At 49.9% G+C, this 24,163-nt stretch overlaps 1 long non-coding RNA gene across 2 annotated transcripts; it reads left to right on the forward strand.

Moving 5' to 3' along the window:
- Positions 1-8,639: 8,639 nt before the first annotated feature.
- On the forward strand, positions 8,640-21,127 carry LOC309877208. Of its 2 annotated transcripts, XR_014317331.1 has the most exons (5): positions 8,640-8,708; positions 10,677-10,864; positions 17,865-17,981; positions 19,254-19,305; positions 19,695-21,127. It is a non-coding gene; the product is annotated as an uncharacterized lncRNA (long non-coding RNA). The 2 variants fall into 2 exon arrangements; XR_014317332.1 differs by lacking the exon at positions 10,677-10,864 and having other exon boundaries at positions 8,650-8,708.
- The last annotated feature ends 3,036 nt before the right edge of the window (positions 21,128-24,163 follow it).

Raw genomic sequence — 24,163 nt, forward strand, 5'->3', positions numbered from 1 at the left:
TCCCCAGGAAAGAAAGCCACTGGCCTAGACAAACACAGTGAATGTGATCAGCATCTGGTTTGAGAGCATGCATTTTTAAAATTTATTTTTATGCTGAGATAAAATATGCTGAGACGGCCTCAAGAGCCATCTGGCTCCAGAAAACAGCTACTTTTGAAGATTTGTTTTCAATTTTACTGATTTTTAAACTTCAAATCCCTGGAATCTGAGCTTCAGAAGGTGTTCTTCCCTTCTGGTTGTATTATTTGTAATAAGGACAGATTTTTGCCCTTGTTGGTGTGCAGTACAGCATTTCCATGAGTTTGTCTAGGTACGAGAAGAGCAGAAGTGCTTTTGGTGGAACTTCGCTGGGGAAAGACTGTGTAGTCACCTTGAAAACACCACTGCTTGCACGACACCACGTGCAGCAAACCCATTTCAACTCTAGCCACACATCCAAATGTAGAATTCAGACCCAAGACAAACACAAAGCAAGGAGATATGCCTAGTGAGGTACTATTTGTATTTTCAAATACCACTACTGAACATAACATTTGAATGAACACAGTTGTGTATGATTAGTTTATGACAAGTTGCTTACTTTCAGAAAACTTCCCTATATGTTTGGCATTTTAATAGTCCAGTGCGAAGACAGACTTTGAAGGCAAGTGAGATACCATTTCAACGTATCAGCTGTCTTGGAATTCTTAACATCAGCATATCATCTCTGCCTGTCAGCATAAAACTTCTCCTTGGCTGCAGATGACTGCAAGTAACAAAAATAAGTGTTCAAGCTGGGTGCAGAAGGCAGTGCAGGCAAGGAGCAGGATGCCCATAAACAGTTATAAATAAAAACCCATCTCTCAAAGGAGAGGCGTGGGGTCAATTCACTAAACAATAGCCATCAAAATAAATCAAGCAGGACTGTCAGAAACTCCTAGTTCATCCTACAAGGTAAAACCCTTTCTGGCAGAGCTATGCTGTGGAGGTTAATCAGCAGAGCTCTCCACTCTCAGAGCCAGCTGCTCAGCTCTCCGCTGCACGCGTACTGCAGACACTCCTCACTTGGTAACTCAGCCTGTGTCCATCAGGGTAACTGTAGGCAAATGGAAGGGAAAGTCAGTGCGAAGGGAACAAGCTAACCTGGCCAGCAGAAGGGGCCATAGTTCAGATCACGATGTAGAAGTTCGGTTTGCTGGCAGGTAGCCTCTGAAAAGGTCCCCTCCCTCTCAGTGCTTTTTTTCTCCCAACAGCCATTTTCAGCTCCCACAACAAATCCTTATCAGCCTCATCCATGAGCTTTTTCATCCCAGGCAGAATAGGCTGCAAAGTCTCACACAATCTTCACACGTTGTCCCCCCTCAAAAAGGGGGGAACTTGTGCTTCCACTGTAGGCAGCACAATGGAGGAGTAGAAATACTTGTGCTCCTTTCACCTGTGTTACTGTTCGACACAGCAGGCAGCCGCTCCATCCCTGCACAAGTATTTGTGTGCTTGTGGCCCGAGGCAGATAGGATGGCTCCAGCTTGGGGAAACACTTTTAGGGACTCTCCCAGTCATGCTACATACCACATGTGTACAGCACAGAGGTGCCTGGAGACACGTCCTTTGCGTGTGAGTGCATTGTGCCATCAAGATATCCAGGTCTGGCAGTGAAGCAGTCCTGGATAGACCTCTATGTGAAGAACAGGGCAGTCAGCATCCATCTGCTCAGTTTTCCTGTGCATAATACAATGTTACGCCACATATTTCCAAATAATGAATAACGCCAGGCACACACACACAAAATGGAAGAGACATTTGTGTGTGTCCTTACACACATTTGCGTCCAACGGTGCACTCCCTAGGAGACCAACCTGTTAGAAGCCATCCAGCCTCCCTGCCCAGATGATTTTCCATACATCCCAGGATGTGGTGAACCCAGGCCTTCTGGCTGACCTTGGTGTGCTGATTACAACCCACAGTTGGGAGCAGAGTCATTAGTACCCCCTTGGACTGCTGACATGAACTACTTAAATGTTTAAAGACCAACTATAAGCTAAACATTTAAAGGAGCAGGAATTCATGCAACAAAAATCTCAGTGAACTGGATGCAAAAACATCACGTGGTCCTTATACACCAACAGCAACCACATTTGTGCATCAATATGGCACTGTAAGAACGAGCTGTGCTTGTTTTGCTTTCAGTATTGGTCTGTAGGTGTTATAGCCTTTATAATTGTAAGAAGCCAGCACCCTGTGCGAACAAAAGATGTGCACAGGTGAAGTCATCTGTTCATTTATTTTGAAAGCGGGGTTCATATATTAAGACGACAGAAAACTGCATCACTAGAAACAAGCATCCCAGGTAAAGCAGAATGTATCAGCACAGCCACGGCAAGGGGTTCTTGCTGCTCCTCTCAGCCACCCCAGTGTGGGGCTGGCTTCCTGCAGCAGCACAGCACCCGAATAATGGAAGAGGGAGAGAAGTGGCACTGCACGCAGCCTGAGGTGAGCCACCCAGCTGCACGCAGCTGGAGACAGCTCGCTTTGTGCAAACACCATGATCTGCACAGGAAGGGGGTTTGAGTCAACATTTATGCTTCTGTGATTTACAACTATTTTAAGCCCTCAGTAACAGAGGGCTTCCCTGCCCAAGGCACTGCTTGCCTTATGTCACTTTGCAGCGATGGGGCTGGAGCTGCCTGCTGTCCCTCCCGAGACATGGAGCAGCAGCTTTTCCTCATTCAGACAGAGCCGCACAGGGCTCTCCCCTCCGCAGCTCCAAACATACCCGAGGGACATTACATCGGACTCCCTGACCCAAGATTTTCTATTCTCACCCCCAATTGTTTTCTATACTGGTTTGGTTAGGGCTTTTTGCAGATTATACAAGGCTGTGTTATTGTTTAGGGCTTTCAGAGTCTGTCTCAACATTAAGAGTAGATGATCTGAGCAGCCATAATGCTGTCCGCTGATGGTATCAAACAATAAATGGTGTCACTATTACATATCAGAGCCTTCCCTGCTGTTCCTGTACTCGTTGCCAGGAGGAAAAGGCAGTGATGTTTATTTTTCAGCATGTAAACAACCACATAACTACCTCGTGGCATTTTCAGAGAACAGAGTATAATAAGCATCTAACGCTGACTTGATTGGGTGTTAGACGTCAAAACACCATTAAGGAATTCCAGTGCTCAGAAAGCATTTCTGCATGAACAGCCAACTGCTTCAGGTAGCCTAAGGCCAGCAGCCAGCGGCTGGGCTCTTGCATCTTTTCTTTTTAATGCTACTGCAGCCTCACTGAACAAGCAATGCTGTGCCAGGAGAAAAACCTGGATGCCAGCTTCTGTTAGAGCAGCCGGCTGCGCTGAGATGGAAGGTGAGGGTAGCAAGGGTCTAAGGCTGAGCTAAGCTCTCAGACTCTCAATAGAAGCCAGCCACTAAACATGTGCTTTTGGTTAAAAACAAACAAAAAAGCAACACTAACCCCAAATCCACACCACACAGGTATTCCTGAGTCCCAAGTCACATAGGAAGCCATAGAAAGCTCTTTGCCACAGACACAACAGGTCTGTATTGGGTTAGTGACAGCCGGGAGGGTGCTGAGCAAAAACCAGATACACACACTGAAGAACACGGGCAACATCTCTGGCAGCCTGCCATTATAAAAAGAGGGGAAAAGAGACCAAGTTTAGCAAGAGCCATGTATTTTGCAATAGTTTGAACATCAATATTTATCAGTGCTTTAGCTCTGCTGTCCTCAGATAACCACATCTAACCAAGTACAGAAGTGTCAGAAGGGTTTGATTCAGTCTGGCCTTAGACAAGCTCACACAATTTGGGACATCACAAGTCAGCACAGGTGTAAGTTTCTTGAGCCTGTATAACTCCTGTTCACAGCAGGGTTACAGTCAGTGTTGGCTGAACATCCTCTTGGTCCTCAAACTTAGCAGCTGCATCCAACTGCTCCAGTAGTAAGGCAAAGCCTGGAAGCACCCATTCATTATGTTTTGGCCTCCTACGTAGGAAGGGAGATACCCCACAGTTTGGCTACAACAGAAGAGAAGAGTGAGTCAGATTCCACAGAAAGAAAAGGGTAAAACCCACAATCCATATTTATTCCCCACTCCACAATTTTCCACAAGGAAGCGTTGGCATTTGTTTCACGGTCTCTCCAAGGCAGTTTGTTCTTTAGCCAGGGTGGTCACCAAGACCAAGTAAGCACCAAGATATATTCCCCATGAAAGCCAACATTCGTCAACCTAAGGCAAGCATGGTGCCAAACACACGCAGGTCCCTATGAAAGCATTCAGAGATGACTTTCTCCTCCAAGCTGTGAGGCCCAACATTTGCCTCTCATGAACTCTGAGTTCCCACAGCTTGCTGCTCATCCTGCAGCACCCAGACCCAACAAAATGAGCGCACATTGCAGCTTCCTGCCTGGGAGGGATGTGTCCCCGCAGTTGTTAATATCGCCTTCCCCTTGTGAGAAGGCTGACAACATATATTCTTGCTTCAGAAGTCACTTGAAAGTCACCTGAACCTCCTCAGCTGGCAGCAGGGTTATCAGGAAACCTGGATGTAGATCAAGAAACAGATGAGAATCAATGACACCCAGCTTACAAGGCTGAGCAATAGGTAGGATGGGGAAGCTGTCCAGTGGAGAGAGGAAAAAAAGGCCTGGAAAACTGTCTTCATATTCGTTGGCCTTGAGCTCAGTGAGATGAAGGCAGGTATGAGAAGAACAAACTGAGGGGTTTGGCTGGAGTTGAGAAGCACCTTTCAGGATTGTCACCTCCAGCAAGGTGATGAGTATGTGTCCAGACTGTCCTTGTACACCAGAGTGAGTAGGAGAGTTGCGTGATGCAGCATCAGTGTAAGAAGTTTTTAGGAATCCGTAAGCAGGTATCACAAGGGGAGTCGAGCTGCAGAATTGGTGTCAGAGGAAGGAAGGGCTTGAAGGGGAGAGAGAGACAGTGGTAATGGCCTGGTCACTGAAAAGCTGAGTGGTGATTTGATGGACAGTGTTAAAGGGTACCAAGTGAAAGGAGACCTTGGTAGCCAGGAGTAAAGCACCACTCTCCAGGTGGGGGAGCCTTCTGGAAATCTGGATCAGCTGTGTGCCAGAAAGGGTATCAGGAAAAAGGAAACATGCAGGTAGGAGCTCAAAGAGATTGAGGCAGAATCGTGATTCTCCTGATACAGGCAGCACAAGTGAGAAATAAATCAAAGCAGAAAACCAGTGCAGAAAAATTAAGCAGACAGAGGGCAGCAACACTGGAAGGAGGTGGAAAGAGGACCTCTGCACATCCATGCAACTTAGGACTAGAGGCATTGTACAGCAGTTTTGGCTGACAGTCAGGCTGTAATCTAGCCTTAGTCACCCTTTACAATTTTTCTTTAAAGTTTAAGATACTTTTGAAACCTTGAAATCAGTTCTGAAAATTGGTTCGAACTAAGGGAAGTACCCAAGGAAGCCTCAGTGCTGAGTAACAAATTCAAAACTCACTAGGTAACACAGGACACAATAACAACTGTGCACCGAGGTACTTTTGATGGACAAGACCTCACTGGATTATAAACTTCTTCAGGCCTATCTTGAACTGAAGCTTTGCAATACCTCACCACTGTGCTTCTTTCTTCTCCCACACAGGGATGTGTATGAAGCCAGCTAATTCCCCTCTTCATCACTCTCCCCACCCAAACTCACTCATTTCTACCTGATCCCACAAGCAATGTGCCCCCTCGTGCAGATCCTGTCCCTGAGGCTTCTCTAAGCCACGAGGTAGTTTCACCAGCTTGCCTCCCCTGTTGCTGTTGAAGTACTTACAAGCTCTGACCACGTTGTCTAGGCACACAGTGGAAGTCAGCACCTAGGGATGACAACATTAGTGCAGCTTCTGTAATGGCCATGAAACAAAATACATCGGAGGAGAAGCCCTCTCACCTCTGACCCCATGTAATCTTACAGGCTTCCCACATTCAGCCCATGTAGATTTTCCAATTTGCCCCCGTTCCACAAAATACATATTTATGAATTGAAATGTAAGCACATGGTTTTTCTTCCTGCTTCCCATTTTCAATACATTTGCTATTCAAAAGTGTTTTCTGAAGGCAAATTGCAACACGAATATTGTTCCAGTCACAGCAGTCTATTCCCTTACACTAATACAGAACGGGCAGTACAAAAAGTTGAATTCCTCAGCTGGTGTAAACAAAATGGAAGTAATAAATATGGTTACGGCTTAGGACCTTTGAATGGCTCTCAAATAGCCCAGATTATGAATTGTTTGAGATGGAACCACAGGAAATTTAATTTACCCTTACTACTGCTACAACTCACTTGCCGTAGCTCCAAGGAACATCTCATTTATAATAACAGATCAGGGAAGAGTTCCAGCAAAAAGAGCCAAAGAGGCTTTAAAGAGCTGGAGGAAGGAGGATTTCCTCATCCCCAAGCAAGGGCTCCCCTGGCATCCCCCAAAATGAACTTGGCTTGAACAAGACTAATACATGATACACTGTCATTATAAGCATTAGAGACACCCAGAAGATCTAAAAAAAAAAAAAAAAAAAAAAAATTTTTTTTAAAAAAGGAAACATTATATATATATATATACATATATATATAAATAAGTAGTATGCTGTTCCCAAAGGGGTAGAGGTGAGGAAACCCACTGTGTGCACAGACCTGACACCCTGCTTACAGCAGAGAGAGCTCACGTGCCCTGAAAGGAGAAGATGGAAGAGCCACAGAAAGATGAGGAGCAGACTGTAAGAACAGGAATCTGCTGGGCTAGGGCAGCACAGCTCCAACCTGCTGGCTGAAAGACACAGGAGAAGCCCAGCATGCTACAGGGAGCTGCTGCTGAGCTGTACGACCATTACAGGGGGACAACCAGAAACATTCACGTGCCCCAAAAGTAACTTCGCATTGCCTGCTGGTTCGGAGTGTCCGTGTCAGCAGCTACTCTCTGATGGACCAGAATGACCTAACGCCCACTAAGGAGAAAAGGAAGAAATTAAATACAAACATTTATTTAAAAGGAATAACTAAAAACAACAACAACAAAAGACATTTCATCATGACTTTCATCCCCTCCCTCCTGTAATCCCCCAGTACCCCCATCCTCCTGGCAGCACCTCCCTGGAGCAGCCTGCACCTCTCCCACCACCCTCCTGCCCAGCTGAGGGCATCGCATGTCCAAAGGAGCACAGCCCTCCCCTCCCAGCTGCCTCTGGTTGACCTGGCTGCTAATTGCAAACCACTGGCTTCTTCCCTTACCAGCCTCGGAGTTTCAGGGTTTCTGTGCCCCTTAAAGCCTCGCTGCTTGAACAAATTTCAGTTTCTGTTAACTACGAATACCTGAGTTCAACAGTCAAACCTCTTCCTGCGTGCTGAAAGGCACCGTCCATTTTTAAAACACTCCCTTGCATTTATTTTTTTTAAACAAATTTGTTGAGGCTGGGCTCTTAACCCCGTGTGGTTTGCTTTCTGTGAGCAGCTGTGGGAGGGAACTGCTCCTGAACACAGAAAATATGCAGCGAAAATGAATTTCAGAGATGCGCGTTGCTTTGTTTACAGAAACCAATTTTAAAATGAGCCTTCAGCATTCACAGCGAGACCTGCTGGGGGATTGCTGAAAAGATGTTGAAATATTTTCCTCAATACATTTTTGATGAGGTTTGTAGTCAAAAACTTCAAAACTGGAAAACCGGCCGTTTTCTTTTGAGCTCCAGATAAGATTGTAAATAACTTTAAAAAAAAAAAAAAATCATCCTTAAAATCTCCTTTTAACAGGCTTTTCAGAATTCCCACTAATAGTTTTCACCCCAATTGTATGTACACCTGTGGCCTTTGGCCAGTTGTATTTCCTTCTCTATTTTTACGTGCTTGGGAGAGGTGGGATTGCTCCCAGGGATGAGTGAGCCCTTGGCAGAAGAGTGGGTCTCCTAGCTAGAGCCCTACATTTAAAAATCTGCTCCAAATCTTCAAAAAATCTTCGAGGATGCCAACAAACACCCTTCGACCCCTTGTGCTAAGGCCCTTGTCACCGGGCAGGGCTGCTCATTTATCTCCTGCTCAGCACCTCAGGGCCCATGTACAGAACACGCCTGAGAAACTCCCCAGCACCCGTCCTCAGCATCGTCACAGCTGCTGCCAACATTTTCAGTCTGAAACTCAGCTGCAGCAAGAAACGGTGGCAAAGATGGTGCTGAGCCCACTCGTGTGGAGATCCGTATCTGGAGATTGCCTGTCAGTCTCGCATCAAAGAGGCAGTGGGGAAAAAAAGAGCTGAATACCCCTGCAGAGGAAGGAGGAGGAAGGATGCAACCCCGGTATTTCTCAGCAGAGTGCAGAGAGGCAAGAAGCACCCTGCTCCTTCCTTTCACAGGGAGAAATGCCTGAGAGCTTACAAGGCTGATGCTGCAGCAGCTGAGATCTCAGGACTTTTTCACCAGGTTTTCTGCCTGGGATACAGACAACTGTCAGAAACTTGCCTGGAAGCAATAAACTAAGCCCCCAAAAATAAAGCACAAGCGAAAGGCACAATTGAAAGTCATATCTGAACAGGCGAGACACCGTGCCAAAGCAGTCAGCAGCCCAGTGGATATTTTAGACTGTTTAATCCCTCAAAGATATGCCAAATATGTATCTGCAAGTCCTCAGCAGACAGCTCTGCTTCAGGGAGAGGCTCACGCCAAAGAAAAGCAACGTTGGTGCCTTCCTTCTGCTGCAGCTTCTGGTAAGCAAAAGTTATAATTTAATAATTGTCATACGGTGGAAATAATTGGAGCCCTAACGACCCTGTTCTACAGCCCAGCAAGCAGCGTTCCCGAAATGCAAAGCTGAATCACTTTATGAGGAAATTCCCCCACGTCTGAGGCAGCCAGCAGAGCCGGGGCAATGGATACCCAGCGCCTTCCCTTTGGTTTTTGGTAACGTTTCCAGGCCTGCCTTGCTGGGCAGTGCCCCATAGAGGTGCAGCAGCCTGAGAAAGGGGGTGATGCTGACGTGCTGTGCCGCTCGCCGGTGCCGTGCTGCACCCTGCTGCAGAGATCTGCTCCCCTGCTGCAAACCTGCATGAGCCCAGCCCCAGGAGGCAAGCAGGAGCTGCCCGGCACCGTCTTGGTCGGGTGTCTGCAGCTGAAGCCAAGGGAGGGAAAGGGGCTGACTGCTGCCACGGCGTGAACCCAAATCGCTGCCGGGGGAAAGGTCCCTCCTCGAGGCTTTTCCCTCCGCTGGGCAGGAGGCACGGAGAGCATTTTGCACGCTCTATTTTCCCGGCAGCTCAGAGCAAGGCCTGGGGCGTGGGTGTCACTCCGAGTTGCTTTTCTCCATTCCCTGCAAACCTTTAACCACCGCGTTTTCCTCCTGCCAGCCAGCGGACAGGAGCGAGACCTGGTGCAAGGCGCAGGCCGGGAGGCCAGAAATACATTCACCTTCCTTCCAAGCGCACCAGTGATGCGGGGCTGAGCCCTCGCTGGGGTTTCTGAGCTGGTTGGGAACCAGGAGGGACCGGGGGGACCCGCACACCCTCTGCAACCCAGCGGGCTGCTCGTGTACAGGCACAGAGGGGATAAATCCCCCCTCCCCTTCCCGGCCGCTGCCGCAGCTTGCTGTCGCCGTTTTTCTTCCGATCTCTGCCGCCCTCTGCCGAGGCAGAGAGGAGAGAGAGAGCCCTTGCGATGAGCCCGAGTGTCAGGATTTTGGCTGCAAAAGATCAGGCTCATCCTCAGGAAAAAGGCAGCGCGGGCATCGCAGCCCGTGTTCTCCTCCTCTTCGTCCCCAGCATAAGCTCCCCGAAGCGCATCCCCGAGGGCGGTGTTTCTTCTTTCATCGCGGCACGGTGCTTTAGGGGTTCATTCATCATCACCGCCTTGCGTGAGGCAAAGACTGGTTTAACCGATTTACAGAGAAGTAGGGGAAAAAAAAGGGGTGTGTGTGTGTAAGAAACGGGTTAGAGGCTCTGGCTTGAAACCGGGCCCCTGCACTTCGGATTTTGCACCTGAATTTCTCCCTGCCCCTCAGGAGCCCTTCTGGGAAACTGAGCCCTGAGCCATCTGCGGCTGCTGACAACCCCAATTCCCAAGGGGCATCTGCTTCCCATCAGCAACCCCGTGACGAGGCTGCCCCTTGCACAGGCTTGCCTGGGCCCTGTGCAGGTGTCATTTTTAAGTAAGTTAAGAGAAGAAATGGGTTTTTGAAAGAGAGAGGGAGAGAAACACAGTGAGCACGGCTGGAGCCACACAGCTACGTGTGTACATCAGGCACCAGCATTTCCCGAGCGCTGCTGTTCCCATTGCCTGCTGCAAAACAGAGGCTTGAACCGTGCGCAGAACCCAGGGAGGAGACAAAACCCCTCAGGCGGGCTCCTGTCTGCAGGGGCAGACCGAGAGCCTGGTGCCCAGCAGGAAAAGCTCCCCCAGACACCTGCTGGAGAGCCACAAAATGCCAGCGAGGCTGCTCCCGCACGGATCCGCTCAGCCGTGGGAGGGAGGCAAGGCAGCACAGCAATGCAGCCCCTCGCTTCCCTCCTGCACCTCTAGGAACGATCGCTTCGTTCCTCGACGCCCGAATCTTCCCCTCTGCAAAGCGAGAGCACCATTTCCATCGTAAAGCAGCTTGAGAGCTGTTGGTAACGAGATTTATGATTATTGAGGAGTTATTTAGTGCGGCTTTTAGATCCTGCATCATTGATTTTGCTTTACAGACTCAGTGGCTCCTGCTGCTATTACCGGTTAACTCGCGCCGGCCACTCGGTAGCTTCTGGATGCTGTTTCTCGAGCAGGACCCGGCGTGCTTGGAGCTGCACAGGGAGGAGCATCGGCTGCGACCACCAGAGGATTTGGGAGAAATTAGATCCTGAGCATTTCTGATGAGCTCTGTGGAAAGTGGCAGGTGATGGCAGCCCCTAGAGCAGGCCTTTCCTCATCGTTCCTGCTGCCTGTAGGATCTGCAGCCACCTCAGCACCTCTGGGCGAGCTCTGCCACGCTGCACTTCTCTCCTCCATATAACCCCTTGGGAAGGCTGCAAAACAACCGTGCAAAGGGAGATGTCCTGGTCAGGTTACGGTACTGGGTTTCAGGTGGGGAGGTGGGCACACACCTGGTACACACACCTGCTGGCTCCGGGCCTTCGTCAGCCTGTGTGGCTTGGATAGCAACTTGCAGTTTCCCCCCTCAGCACAATCCGTACCATTTGGCTTAGCGGGATTAATAACAACCAGCAACAACAAGAAAGCAGGTTTGCCACAAGCAGAGTGCCTGAGCATCCTTTGTGTTTCTGAGCGTGTGAAGGACAAGATCCTGAGTCACCAAAGAGAAAGGTCTCAGGAAGCCCAGACAAACCACGAACCACTCGGCAGCATTTCTGCTTTGTTTGCAGGGCTGTCACTCAGCCGTACTCACAAAACTACGTCTCCCTCCAAGCAGCCGAGCTGCCAGTTTGTGGTCTGGTGTGAAACAGCACAAGTTCAGGATTGGTGCTGCCAGTGCTTCACCTCTCTGGCCATCAGTGCCTGGTCCTCACAGAAATCCCACAGCTTCAGTCGCACGCACCAACTTGATGCTCTCGCAGGCAATGCCCTGAGGAAGGCAGAAGATGCTGCCAAAGCCGGAGGTGCAGACTGTGCCCAGCTTTCCACGAGCAGGTGAGGAAGAGCGTGCACACAACCCCTTTTCTATAGGAGCTAGGCTCAGCAATGCTTCTGACATATCCCCTGAATGCATCACCCCACCTCATGGTTGCTTTTAACCCCCAAACAAAATCCCAAGCAGGAGCTCAGAGCTTGGCTTCCAGCCCCCAGGGCTGGGTTTTCATTCAAGCACATTTCTGTGTTGCTCTGACCCCATTCACAAAGCGATGCAGGACAGACGGCGTCTGCAGGCAGGAGACGTCGCGGCAGCAGACGTGGAAACGGCCTCGTGGTACCGGGAGATCTGGCGTGCGCTGGAACAGCTCAGCAGCAGCACCGAGCCCTCTCCTCTCCTGGACACAAGAAATCATCGTTGAGCCACACTGACAGATTTTGATTTTCATATACTGGGTGAGAATGGTCAATTCTTAACAGGGTAATTGAAGTTCCTCTTTAATAAACCAGCATAAAGCATTTTATGGCTCCCGGCTAGCATCCAGTGTAACTGAAGTTCAGATAAAGGCATCGACAAAGAAACATCTATTGCACCTAATGTTTATTGACCAGATATAAAAGCAGCAGGCTGTGGCAAGAGTTCTCCAGAGAGCTCGCTGCTTCGGCTCCGGTGGGGGATGTCTTTGCGTTTTGGCTGGCGCTGCTTTGCTGCACGCAGCGAGCGCCTTTGCAGCTCCCATCTCCCCGCGGGGAGATCTGAGCTCCTCCGTTTTTTTCGCCACCCGCTTCCATCCGTTATCGTGACGGCGGCTGGAAGCTGGGCATGAAGCAGCCTGCCTCGAACCAGGCAGCGAGGCTGAGCTTATCACCGCCGAAACACGGCTCCCCGCGCGCATGGCTGGGCTGCCGCGCTCATCGCCGCACCCGAGGGGCTGCGGGAGCGCGGGCGCGGTGCAGAGGGGCCAGGTGGAAGCGCGCTGCTGGAGCCCGCTGCTTTATTTAACTCCAGATTTCTTCGCCTCCCTACAGCGGCAGCTTTCTGCCTGCGCTTCTCTCACGCTCTCTCCGTCGCAGCCCCAGGCATCACAACAACTTTGATTTCTTAAAGGCAGACAACTGTATTTGCACTGCATTCTTTGTACCCACGACTATCACAGAGGTGAAGACGGCACAAGAAATGAGACGGCCTTAACAAAACCAACCCCCACGCTCAGAGCCCTGCCACTGCAAGCTGCTTGTGAATAATCTGGAGTTTTCAGGTCAAACTAAAGGCTCGAAAATAACATCCTAGCATCGTCAGATGGCAACAGCACGGTGGCCCATTCTTGCTGTAATTTTTGCTGGAGAACAGACTTTCTCGGTTTCTGCTACCTGCTTTCATCTTCCCTTTGCACTGCTTTAATCCTCTCTGCCCTCCTGCCTCATTGCAACCACGGAAACCCATCCGTCCTGCTCATTTCTCCTCTGCCCCATCACATCCCTCCCTCCCCTCCTCCTGAGCACCCCACGCTGGGTTCCCATTCCTTCCCCGGGATGAGCACCCCTCTTGGTTTCTCCTCCGCTCGCAGTGGTGTTTCCTCTACATCACTTCCAGCACCGTATGCTTCTCCCTCTTGCATCTGCCCCTTCCTCCCCACAGTTGCCTGCTTTTTATGTCCCTCCTTGCACTAAAACAGGCAGCCAGTTGGTATTCCCACCCGGGAGGAAGAGCACTGGGCTCCATTCTTGGGTACGGTTTTGGATTCCCATTGCTAACACAGCCAGTCTCCTCTGGTTACCCAAAAGGGAGCTCAGCAGACGAGTTTTCAGCTGCCAGCTAGGAAGCATCCTCAGGAGCATTCTCTATTTCTGTCGATAGCTCCTCCATTGCTGCCACCACACACTGAGATCATATATCCCAGTACTTTTCCAGGGGAAAAGACGAATTAGCTAGAATCTCGCAACTTCCAAGCGGCAATCCTAAATTATCTCAAGCCTCACAAGAAGCAGCACAAGCGCAGCAGCAAGGTGACGTGGGCTGGCTTTGGTGCCCAGTATCTGAACACAACACCACAACAGGCCACACCTGTCCTGAGCAGCCACCGGCACAGACAGAGCTCAGCTCAGGGCATAAATGGACTCAGTGGATGTGTTATAGGGGTGGCCTGCAGCCTATGGGAATGGCATCTGTATACCAAAGGCCAGGAAGGGAGCAATTGTTGATGAGGACGCACTGGGTAGTATGGGACCTGAGCGTGACACAAACGGCAAGGAATGAAGGGTGGAGATTGTTCTGATTTGGCTGGCAGAGGGTTAATTATCTTCACGGTACCCTGCATGGATCTGTGACCAAAGCAGTGCTGATGACACGCCGATGTTTTAGCTGCTGCCGAGCAGTGCTCACAGTGTCAGGGCCTGCTCTGCTTCTCCTGCTGCCCTGCCAGCAAGCAGGCCGGGGGCGCACAAGAAGCTGGCAGGGGACTCAGCCAGGACAGCTGTCCAAAGGCATATTCCGTTCCGTGTGGCATTGTGCTTGCCCCACCTGGCATTATAACTGGGGGGAAGGAGAATAAGCTTGGGGGTGACATCTAGAGCGATGGCGCTGACCTTCCCAAGCAGCCGTTGCACGCGATGAAGCCCCATGATGCTTTCCTAGAAATGGCTGAACATCTGCCTGCCGATGGGAAGCCGTGAACGAGTTCCTTATTTTGCTTTGCTTGCGTGCACAGCTTTTGCTTTATCTATTAAGCTGACTTGATATCAACCCACGAGCTTTCTCACTTTTACCTTCCTGATTCTGTTCCCCATCCCACTGCGAGTGGGTGAGCATGCAGCTGCACGGTGCTTGGCTGCCTGCCGGGGTTAACCCACAACACAGTTGCAGTCAGGAACGTCTCAAGGAAACTTGGAGCTTTTCATGCGGTGGGACACATGCAAACGTTTGTCTTGTTGGCAGGATTACAACTTGCATCTGTGCTGCTAAAACGCAAATGCAGCTGTGGAGCAGCTGAAAGCCCTTACAATATGCATGACTGAGTGGCCTTGGCCACTTTGCAGTTATACCAGGAGTCCAGTGGGTTCCCACCTTCAGCTCAGGCCAGCAGGATACACCTGGAGGCTGCAACATGACCGAGCAACCCAGTTCCTCCAGCCTAGGGCTTCAGGGAGCACTGCCTGGATTGACCAAGGGAGGTGAGGAGAGGTGTGGGAGGACAGGCAGCACAAGAGGCCCCGCAGATGTGTCCTACCAGAGCTGTCAAGCCCTCCTCACTCTCCTTCTGCTGCCCGCAGGCAGAGGCCCCTGCTCGCCATCCACCAGCCCTGCCCCAGGCTTGCAGGACACCTGTGGTCCCACAGCTGGTTCCAGAGCTCTTCACCTGAGGCTTTGCAGAGAGCTGCCCGGGGTGCTCTGGCTGTGGCTTTCAGCCGCTCTCCAGTGCTTGCTTCCTGCTTCGCCATCTGCTCCTAAACATATTGTGTTAGCGCAGTGTTTCGCAGGGGCTGTTGGTGCACAGAAGCAAGCAGGTTTAGCAATCGCCATCACGCTGGATTTCTGAAAAGCCAAGTACTACGTGCAGCATTCCCTTCGGTGAGTTTAAGTGCTCTGACCTTTACAACTCCACAAAGCGTTGGGAGGCAGGGAAGGGGAAGCGTGGAGAGGAATAAACCCACCCACTGCTGCTGGTGCCGCTGCTGCCTCCCCCGTGCCCCAGGCGGCTCCTCTCTTCTGCGTGGGTTTGGCCGCACTCTGCAGACGTGCTGGATGCACCAGGCTCTGAGGCTGAACCCCATGGAAAGCACCATGGCTCTGCCCCTGGGGCTCAGAGGGCTGTGGGTCAGTCACAGGACAGGAGGAGAGATGTGATCACAGTCTCCTCCACCCAAGGAAGCTGAAAACTCCCTCCATGGTAGGGGTGGGGACTTGCCAAGGTCCGTGGTCCCCAGGAAATTGCAGTGCTTGCTTTTCCTGGAAAATATACACACTGCTTTTATCAGAGCTGGATCTCTGTAGTCTTCTGTGTTAACTCACTGTGCTGGATGTGATACAAAGACAACTCTCACCGATGGACCTGTGTCTCTGCAATCACCAGCCACATGCCCGAGCCTCACCTCCCTGTGGCAAAGGTGGGATCCAAGGGACAACAAAGGCAACAGAACCTCTCCAAACTGTTAGACCGGGCTGTTTGCCTAGCCACACATCTCTAAGAGGCAAAAAGAAATTCCCTTCTAGAGATTGGCTGTAAATGGTCATACACATAAACTACAATTATGTATATGTATATGAGCTTTATATAGACACACACACAGCCCATGTTTACACACATGCACAACGTTAAAGCCTTTGGTAGTGTTGATTGATTCCTACAGCCTGAGCTAGCTGAATTCCTTGAGATAAGGCCTCGGCACCTAATGGTATTCACTGCACTGGGGACATTACGCTACGACATTTATATGAAAAACCTCCTATTTTTCAATAGTTGAAACTCTTAAGGCCTTAATCAGGTTAGAGGGATTCAGAAGCTAGATTGTGATCTGCACCATGTTGGAAATCAAATTGCTTTTTTCTAACTCCCTAAAATAATGATCTGAAAAGGACAGAAAATCCCACCATTCCAGCAGGCTTCTCTTCTCCATGTCTGCATAAGACTTGCTCCAGCAGCCGGGTGCCATCCTTCTGGTTTCCAGGAGCATTTCAAGGCAGTATTGCAGGAAACAGATGTATTTTTATGGTAATCATTTTAACACCTTTGACATTGTTTTGTAACTACCTTGGATCCTGTTACGCTTCACAAAGCTGGAGAGAGAGATGAGGGCTGACAAGTCTAAATTTAAGGAGCAGGGCAGACCTGATTCACTTTCTGGCACTGTTGCTGGGTCCCTCCGTGAGCGGGTAAATCTCCGGTGTCTGTGCAGCATCTCAGCTTCACTCAGGTCGGCCCAGGAGCCCTTTTTGCTTCAGCCACTTGTGCCAGGAGCAGCTTTCGTGGTGAGAAGGTCAGTGGCATGCAGGCACAAGGCAGTACGTCCCCACCACACGCACACAGGGCTGAGTCCGAGGCCACGGCTGGTCGGGGCTAATGCAAGATCTGCCCAGCAGGACGTTGTGTGGGCAGGCTAAGCCTAAACCCGGTGCTTTGCTGCAGAAATGCCTGTGCCAATGCGTGCCTCGGCGGCAGTGCCTGTGCTTGACAAGTGCTCTGTTTATAAGATCCACATATTAGCCTGTCTTTCTTATGCCGCAAGTATTTGCCAGGTCTTTTTATATTTTTACCTCACCTACCCGAGAGGAAAGGAGCAGGGAGTCACGGTGCTCCCTTCCCCCTGCCCAACCACCCGCAGCCAATAAAGGCTAAGCCAGGCTAAGGAAACAAATATCAGGCTGGCATACCAAAGATCTCAGTGCCCTGCAACAAAGTAAATATCTCGAGTATTTACAGTACCAAAGTTATATTGGAAAATGTTCCCACGGAGACACTGACTCAATGGGAAGTGTTAGGGGGGGTTCGGCTAGTGCATGGACTCAAGGCCCTGCCGCAGAGCCTGCTGCCATCCCCTAAGGAGAGGAGGGCCAGGGACGTGCAGCCCCCAGCTGCCTGGGTAAAAAGCAGCAGAGCATTGCTAAGAGCTGGGGAAAAGAGTAAAAAGTAACTTTCCTCCCAACGTACCTGATTCCTGAATCTCAAACAATCAGGTTTCAGGAGGAAGGCAAGAAAAAGAAAGGCCTTAAGGGATTTGCTTTGTTTCTGGGGAAATCAAAGACGACGAGGAACCAAGATAAATAACCCTCAGCAGCAGCGTGGAGCAGCTGCTCCGCACGCAGCACCCTTTCTGTACTGCTCACCCTCAGCAGACCGCACAGAGGACGTGCAGCCCTGTCCCAGGGGCCTCACACCTCTCTCACAGAGAAAGCAGCAGCCCACCTCCCCCAGCATCTCATTCACAGACCTTCCTTTTGCCCTCTCAATGTACACGGATGGTTTCAGCTCCCAGTCCCTTTTCACTCCTCCAAAATCCACACCCATTTTGTGCTGGGCGATGCTGGCCGGGGGAGCAGGGCTGCAGAAAGCAGCACAGTGAGGGCAGCTCCTCAGGCCAGCCACCAGAGCAGCATCTCTAGCACAACAGGTAAAGAAAGGAAGGAAAAATATCTATTTTCATTCATATATAAAAGTAAAACCTTCCTAGGCTTAGAGTTCCTTGACTCATTTTGCTCCTCAGACCCACTCCAGCGCTTTCAGCCTGCTTTTGGGGATGGGTTGAGAAGGATTCCCCTCCTCAGCTATTTCCCAGCAGGTAAAGTCCAGCTGTAAAAATATCCATGTTTACAGCTTCTAACCACATCGCAGCTACCGGCTCATCCCAGACAGACTGGAATCAGGATCCTTCGACATCCTCCCCGTGCTCTGCCTTCTCCTCCTGCTACTCAGCGCATCTGGTCAGCCAAGGTGAGTTTCCCCACTTGGTGAGAGAGCATTCACGTCCCACTTTGCTGCAGAACGGCGTGTAGGTGTTTTCTCATTGCCAGCCGCCCCCTCAGCCCTCCCGAGGGGATGCTCACGTCCCCTGAGCTCGATCTGTGTGCCGAATCCACCGACGCTACCGGCAGTCTGAGCATTTATTGCTAATAACACGATTTCCTGGGGAGTGGAGAGGGAAAGTAACCCAGACAGCCAGAGGAACAAGCATAGACCTGAAGTGATGAATCAGAGAAACACAGGATCACCGAGTACAGCAGGGCTTACCGTCACCACCTCCTCTAAGGCAGGAAACCACCCCTGGGCTCTGCGCCTTGCATTCCTCTCCATCGAGAGGGGGAAAAACCTGCAAGTACTGGCAAGGGGTGGACTCAAACTGCAGGATTTGCCCTAAAAGGGGCAGCTTTCGGTCTTGTTTTGGCCCACCAAACTTTGGAGCAGAGCTGGCTGCCCAGCAAAGCTGCTGCAGTGTCTGCATCCCCGCATGGGGCAGATGGAGGCGCCCAGGGGACAGCAGCTGCTGCAAAAGCCGAAAGGCTGCACTGCTTGCAATTCATCTGACTTACAAAAACGAACTCACCAAAAGCAGCCAGACTGTGGCTAAAAATGTTTACCTCCCTCACTCTTCTGTAAGCTTAACATTAACAGCAATATCGGATTTTAGTTTTTATTGCTTCCAATCTGAAACTTCACTTTCTAAATTCCAGCCCAGCCCAGCCTTCCACCGCTGAGTTACAAACCCTGAAATTAGACACTGAGGGATATGTGACTGCAATAGAAACGATGGCACTGCCTCAACTCAAAAGGGACAGGATCACGGCTTATAAATATCTTCAAGGTGACAGTATATGAGAAGGCTGGGAATTATGAATATTTTTAACAGATAGCAGGAGAGGGAGCATTCGCTTACAGGTAGTGCGGAAGGAAAATATCTGTAGCCAGGGGGAAATTCTTGGTAGGGAAGGGGTAGAGAAGCTCACTGACAGAGGCACCTTGGGCCTGTTTCCTGCCACTCAGCTGATGCAAAGGCTGCCGGTGGGCGATGGGGCCAGGCCCCTTTGATTGGCCATGCCATGGCTCAGATTTATAACCTGGGTACAGATTTATAACCTGAGCTACAAAAGGACAGCAGGCCACAACCAGCCCCCGTGTTGGCACACATCGCGTTGCCTTCGGCTTCCAATGAAAGGTCACCAATACATGCCATCAGTAAGTTTGTTTTTTCTCCTCCACATGGAACAGCAAACCCCACCTCTAGCCATCTCCACAGCACGAAGAAACTGAAGCACCAAAGGTAGGTGTGTCTGCTGCTAATTTAATAAACCAACCAAGGTCACAGCATCCCAACTCGTTGGTCTGCCATTGCATTTGCAGGCTGATGAAAGAGCACAAAAAGAGGGGGACTGACTTTTGGGTGAGGGTTATCACGTGCCCTCGATAAGCTCTGCGACACCCCGCTGCTGCTGTTGGACAGTTTGACCCAGGCAAGCCCGCAGCGTGCTGGCCTTTGGCACATGCAGCGTTGGGCTCGCACAGAAACGCATGACCCACACTTACACCTGCTGCTTAAGCTGTGGAGTGCTGGTGCCTCCAGCCTGGCGTTTCTAAAAGGTGGAAATAAGACATTAGAAGAGATCACATTTTCTTTCAAGGACTTAACAGGTCGCTTGTATTTCTTTGCAGCTTCTCCAGCTTACAGCTGCAGCACAACAGCCTTCAGCAGCAGCACAACAGCCGCTGGGCCCACTCCAAATCTATGATTTTCTTCACAATTTTCCACGGCAATGCTTCACGCTGTCAGTTTATGTCTGTGTCCCCATCATCCTGCGTACATCTGGGCAGGAGGGAAGGGCTTGGGCGATGCTTCCAGCTGCCCTCGGCTTTGCAAGCAGCTTCGAGCCTGCTTCTTTCACTACGGCTTCAATGCTTCTCTCCTGTTTGAGAGTCTCCGCACATGATGCTCTACTTTGGCTAATTAATTTTTAAAGAAGCTTTGTATATTAATGCAAATTCTATTAGTGATGCCTCTTGGCAGCCTGTGTATTAAATGTGATGCCAGTAGCATGACAACACTTGACAGTCTCCACAGTGGTAAATTACATATATTATTATTTCATGCCCCTTTTAATGCTTTTAAGACACATCCTTAAAATAAGTCAGGACTGTTAGCATGCTTCTCCTAAAGCACAAAAATATTGCTTCTTAATTTAGCAAAGCGTATGTTCCTATTAGAGCTATAGATGCCAGATAAAGACTGGCACACACCATGTGTGGTGTGAAATGGCGTAGTTGTGTTGCCTTCAGCGGGACTGCAGAGACCGGTATCAACAGAGACTCTGACCCGCTGTTCCTCCGTGACTGCACCTTGATGTTCCAAGCCGGGTGATCATCACCAGGGGTTAATCACAACATCTAATAACAAGCCCATCTACGCTACAAACTGTTTTTGTGATCCGAGTTCAAAAATCTCCGCTCGTGTACCAGCCGCTAAAGAGGGGCAAAGGGAGATGCTGTGCAAGCGAGAACCACCGCCTGGGAGAGTTCATCGCACGAAGCTCAGTGCCTGCGCTGGCTGCCTTGGGTTCCACCACTTCATGTTAAGGGAGAAAAATCTGCTGACAAGTTGCACCCACAGTGAATAAATCGTGCTGACTGCTCGTCATCCAGCAAACCTTGGACGCAGGAAGGGCACCGTGCAAGATCCATGCATAGATGATCAGAAGCAGGAGGTGTTACAGAGGGACAGGAAAACTAAACAGGGTCAGGGCTCAAATGAAGGGAACATCTGCAGGGCTGAAAGCCTGGGATGGGTCAAAAAGCAAGAGGAGAGAGGAAAAAGAGGGGAAGCAGCTTTGGAACAGTTGTGGACACAGCTGGCCCCACAGGGATCAAATGTGAAAGACCCTTTAAGCAGTGGGAACATGTTAAATCCCAGAGGGGAAACAGAGGCTGACAATCACTGTGTAGCCAAATAAAACCCAACACATTGGCAAATGCCCTCTGCCTTTCCATGCCTGGTCCAGGTGTTCAACACTTTACTGCTCTGCTAGTCCATAAAAGTAAAACTAATCAAAAGATCTCAGCCCCACGTAGGTGTTAAATGTGATGCCACACAATAAAACTTATTGATTTCTATTTGGTTGTTGTTTGGTTGTATTTTTTTTTTCTTTAATATATAAGGAAAGACATACACGGAGGACATGGGAACACTACCAATTAAGCTCTCAGAAGCTGGGACATGCCAGAAGCGAGGCCATGTGGGTAACTTTAACTCAACCCTCCTGACCTTGAGCTGCATGGTCACACCCTGGTCTTTGTCCTGGCTCCCTGCCGCACTTCGCTGTGAAATACTGGCTGTTTTGCTCCAGCAAATGTTGTCTGCCATCTCCTGCCTATGACTTGGTAACCTTAGCATCCTTCAAACGAAAGGGGCAGATCCACTGATAAGGTCAAGCTGCTCTCTGTCCCTGAGGTCTCTGTGGTTGCTCAGAAGACTTTACCTAGGTAAGACAGGTATTGTAACAGAAGGCGAGCAGGGCCAGCTGACAAAACACGGCCAGGAGATGTTACGCACCCTTGCAGAAATGATTTGTGACTGGATAACATTTTGCCTGTGTCAGGATCCAGCAAGATAAAATAGGTCAGCTTAGCTTTACGGCTGGCTCCTGCTACAGATGGACCTTCTGGAGATGTTGCTGCCTGCGGACATCTTTGGTTGCGCACATGATGCTTTTGCTTCCCCCTGCAGTTTGTCAGCTGTGACGCCTGCAAACACCACAACAGCAGCCAGCGCGCTGTGTGACCGCAGAGGCAGCTGGCTCTGCAGTGGGCAAGCTACTTAAAAAAAAAAAAAAAAAGCCCCAAAAAAACAACCAAAAACCCACCACACTTCTGTCCATGTTCACTTGCATCTTCTCCATCCCTTTCTTCACTGAGAAATAGATAAAACATGTCCTTAGCCACGTCAAAAAGGAAGGGAGAGGGGAAAAAAATAATAAAAACATTGGCACAGCTGGGCCCAGGACCATGGTATGCTGCTCTGTGAGTCCTCCCTCTTGCCCTCTGAATTACCACTTCTGTTCACGGCTCGCAGACATAGCGATCAAAAGAGTGGAGGAAAATTATCTGTACTTTTCCCAGCTGTAACTATGACATCTCCAACGCCAGCACCTGCCCTTCCCTCTCCCTCCTCGCTCTGAGGCAGACGTTTCTTTTCCACTCACTGAGATTTGATTGGTGGCGAGAGACACTTTGGTGCAAAATCCTATTCTGAAGCACATGGCGCATATGAGATATCAATGGCAATCATCCCACCCGTAATGTCAGCCCGAAAGAGAGATTTAATCCTACGATATTTGAAGACTTTACAAGAACAAGTTTCCTTTTTTTAATTTGACTGTGGGATTTCCTGTGACTGAAATAATCTTCAAATTATTCTTTCCTGTTGGAAAGAAAATTTTGCTTTACAAAACATACAGTGATGCCTCACAGCACTTCTTAACCTACCTCCTAGGAACAAAAGGTCACCATGAGAAAAGTGCAGGAAGCGGAGAACTTGCACACTGCAAAGACCAAATGTAGGTCAAGCCTAACCTGCTTTGAATATTTTTTTTCCTCTGCACTGAAGCAGCAGAGGTCAGCTCCTCCACAGGCCTGGCTGTGCTGGGAGGGAGTGTGGCTCTCCTCCACTTCTAGGCTCCTTTCTAGGCTGCAGTTCAAAGCAGCCCCAAGTCTTGCAGCCAGCAGCAGAGCACAAGAATTAAAGAGATCTCAGCCCAAGCACTTTGGCTTTTCCTGAAGGATGGGGATGCAAAAGGCAGGCTTATCCCAGACAAAGCATTCATACAGTAACTGAAGCTGACTCAGATGGGCTCACACAGCTGCAACCAGACCTGAAGCTGCAGGACACGTGCTGCAAGGTGCTGGGGGTGTTGGTTCCCCATGGGTCCCAGCAGAATCAGCTCCACCATCAGGTCAGTGAGCTTGCCTCTGCAGACTGCGCTCTGCTCCTGCAGCGAACCAAGCTTTTCAGCACTGCAGCAACGGACTTCAGGGACTCACTGAAGGCAACCTCCGTATCTCCATAAAGAGAGATTAAGGCTGCAGTCAGGAGCGCTTGCCAACAGCTCATTCACAAAGAGCAAGAAGTCGGGAAAAAGCATCCATCAACATTGGTGGAAGTGCCTGCTTGCTAAAAAGCAGGTGAAGCTTGAAACCTTGGAAGTGGCGTACGGGAGAGTCTTTGAAAGGCCTGATCCAGTCCGGAGTCTCTGGAAGTGCCTGGCACAAAGGGAACTCAGCAAACAGCAGTTTCAGCAGTGCAGGGGGAAGCAACTCATTCTGTGGCAGAAAGTGAAGGCTCCTGCGAAACACCAGTGTGGAAAAGCAAAAACGTAAGTCTTCAATAAACCCAGCTTCACATCCCAGAGTTACAGGAAACCACTTGGAAATGAAAGCAAATGAAAATGCAACTATCCTGGATGCTGACTGGTGACTCTAGGGCAGAAAGGCTTTTTTTTTTTTCCTCTCTCTCTAAGGGAAAGAGGATTTTGTCCAGCAGGGACAGACCCAACAACCAAGCCAAAACCAGCTCTGTAAGGCAAAGGCCCCTTCTCCCCAGTAGCCGATGACAAGACGTGTGGTGGCAGCACAAAGCTGTGTCAGGAGAGGGTCAGACAGGGCACTAGGAACAGTTTCTTTGCCATGAGGGTGGCCAGACACTGGGACGGGCTTCCTAAAGAGGGTGCTGATGCCCTGTGCCTGCTGGCATCAAGAGGCACCTGGACAACACTCTCAGTATTGCACTAACTTTTGGTTAGCCCTGAAGAGGTCAGGCAGCTGGACTCAACCCTTAAAAGGCCCCTTCCAGCTGAGCTGTTCTCAAAAGCTGAAATCCAGGAAAATCTATTGCCATCAGCCCCTTCCTCAGGTTGTTTGAACTTAATCCATCAAGGAAAATGAGGCAAGTTTCCTCATTCTGCCAGTGCCCAGCCTCTTCGCTGAATCCCCGCTGAGCCTTCCTGAACGTCTGTCAGTAGATGACAAAACGTTTCTTGAAGTGCAGCTTACAGATTGCTGCACAAAAATAGTTTATTTGCTTACAGTGCTGGGGATGCAGCATTACAGATGCTTTCAAGTCACTTGATGTATAG

This window comes from Aythya marila (assembly GCF_965140915.1).
Source record: "Aythya marila genome assembly, chromosome: 3".
Classification (NCBI taxonomy): Eukaryota; Metazoa; Chordata; class Aves; order Anseriformes; family Anatidae; genus Aythya; species Aythya marila.